This window comes from Salvelinus sp. IW2-2015, unplaced genomic scaffold (assembly GCF_002910315.2).
Source record: "Salvelinus sp. IW2-2015 unplaced genomic scaffold, ASM291031v2 Un_scaffold2629, whole genome shotgun sequence".
NCBI lineage: Eukaryota > Metazoa > Chordata > Actinopteri > Salmoniformes > Salmonidae > Salvelinus > Salvelinus sp. IW2-2015.
The window spans coordinates 4,191-6,449 of record NW_019943937.1 but is presented as its reverse complement, the minus strand read 5'-3'; the positions used below and the strand labels follow the sequence as shown (position 1 = coordinate 6,449).

Below are 2,259 nucleotides of genomic sequence, written 5' to 3'. Positions count from 1 at the left end.
TGTGTCTGGGAGAGAAATGTGATTGTGTGTGTACTGAGAGAGAGAGAGAGAGAGAGAACGGCCTTCTATGCCATCAAAAGGAACATAACATTCGACATACCAATTAGGATCTGGTTAAAAATATTTGAATCAGGTATAGAACCAATTGCCCTTTATGGTTGTGAGGTCTGGGTTCCGCTCACCAACCAATAATTCACTAAATGGGACAAACACCAAATTAAGACTCTGCGTGCAGAATTCTGCAAAAATATCCTCAGTGTACAACATAAAACACCAAATAAAGCATGCAGAATTAGGCCGATACCTGCTAATTATCAAAATCCAGATAAGAGACGTTAAACTACAACCACCTAAATGGAAGCGATTCCCAAACCTTCCATAACAAAGCCATCACCTACAGAAAATTTACCTGGAGAAGAGCCCCCTAATCAAACTGGTCCTGGGGCTCTGTTCACAAACACAAACAGACCCCACAGATCCCCAGGACAGCAAAACAATTAGACACAACCAAATCTTGAGAAAACAAAAATATAATTACTTGACACATTGGAAAGAATTTACAAAAAAACTGAGCAAACTAGAATGCTATTTGGCCCTAAACAGAGACTACACAGTGACAGAATACCTGACCACTGTGACTGACCTCTCATGGATCCCTCCGGAACTTTCATTACGCACACCTGGCCCCTATTCCCATTGATTAGTAATTGTATAAGTGTGCCATTTGTTCTCCAATGTCCTGTCGATTATTGTTACTATGTCTGTTGGTCGTGTGGTTGGTTGTGTGAGTACCTGTACTGTGTTGTTTTGGCTTTCGTGCCACGTATATTGTGCAGATGATTACGGGTCTCGTCCCGTTTGGTATCATTGTGCGATTGTATATTTATTCGAGGTACTCCTCGCTGTTTTGTTTGGGTTTCTACCCTGTGTTTTGTATATGTGTTTGTTTTTAGGTGCAGGTAGTTCAGAGGTGGTTTACCAGGTTTAGGTACATGTAGTTCCAGAAGGTGTACCATGGTACGGTACATATAGGTCAGGTGTTGGTTACCATGGTTAGGTAACAGTACATGTAGTTCAGAGGTTGGTTACCATGGTGAGGTAATGTAGTTCAAGGTTGTTATCCATGGTTAGGTACAGTACATTAGTTTCAGAGGGTTGGTTACCATGTTAGGTACATGTAGTTCAGAGGGTGGTTACGATGGGTTTAGGTACAGTACATGTAGTTCATGAGTGTGGTTACCATTGGTTAGGTACATGTAGTTCAGAGGGTTGGTTACCATGGTTATGTACAGTACAGTATTCAGAGGGTTGTACCATGGTTTAGGTACATGTAGTTTCAGAGGGTTGGTTACAATGGTTAGGTACAGTACATGGTTCAATGGTTGGTACCATGGTAGGTACATGTATTCAGAGGTTGGTTTACCATGGTTAGTGTACAACATGTAGTTCAGAGGTGGTTACCATGGTTAGGTACATGTAGTTCAGAGGGTTGGTTACCATGGTTAGGTAATGTTGTAAAGAGCGTTGGTTACCAGGTTAGGTACAGTACTGTAGTTCAGATGGTTGGTACATGGTTAAGGTACATGTATTCAGAGGGTTGGTTTACCAATGGTAGGTACATGTTTCTAGAGGGTTTGGTTACCATGGTTAGGTACCAGTACATGTATTCAGAGGGTTGGTTAACATGGTTGGTACATGTAGTTCAGAGGTTGGTTACCATGGTAGGTAACAGTAACAGTAAAGTTCAGAGGGTTGGTTACCAGGGTTAGGTCATGTGAAGTTCAGAGGTTGGTTACCATGGTAGGTCACAGTAAATGTAAGTAGAGGTTGGTTACCATGGTTAGGTAACATTATTTCAGAGGGTTGGTTACCAATGGTTAGGTACAGTACATGTAATTCAGAGGGTTGGTTACCATGGTTAGGTACATGTAGTTCAGAGGGTTGGTTACCATGGTTAGGTACAGTCATGTAGTTCAGAGGTTGGTACCAATGGTTAGGTACATGTAGTTCAGAGGGTTGTTACCATGGTTAGGTACATGTAGAGTTCAGAGGTGTTGGTTACCATGGTTGGTACAGTAATGTAGTTCAGAGGGTGGTTACCATGTTAGGTACATGTAGGTTCAGAGGGTTGGTTACCATGGTTTAGGGTACAGTACCTGTAGTAAGAGGGTTGGTTGCTCCATGGTTAGTACATTGTAGTTCAGAGGGTTGGTTGCCATGGTTTAGGTACATGTATTACAGAGGTTGGTTGCCATGGTT

General features: G+C 42.0%; 1 long non-coding RNA gene across 1 annotated transcript; it reads left to right on the top strand.

Moving 5' to 3' along the window:
* Positions 1 to 1,449: 1,449 nt before the first annotated feature.
* On the top strand, positions 1,450 to 2,019 carry LOC139025407 (uncharacterized). Its single transcript, XR_011476972.1, has 3 exons — positions 1,450 to 1,506; positions 1,882 to 1,963; positions 1,998 to 2,019. It is a non-coding gene; the product is annotated as an uncharacterized lncRNA (long non-coding RNA).
* The last annotated feature ends 240 nt before the right edge of the window (positions 2,020 to 2,259 follow it).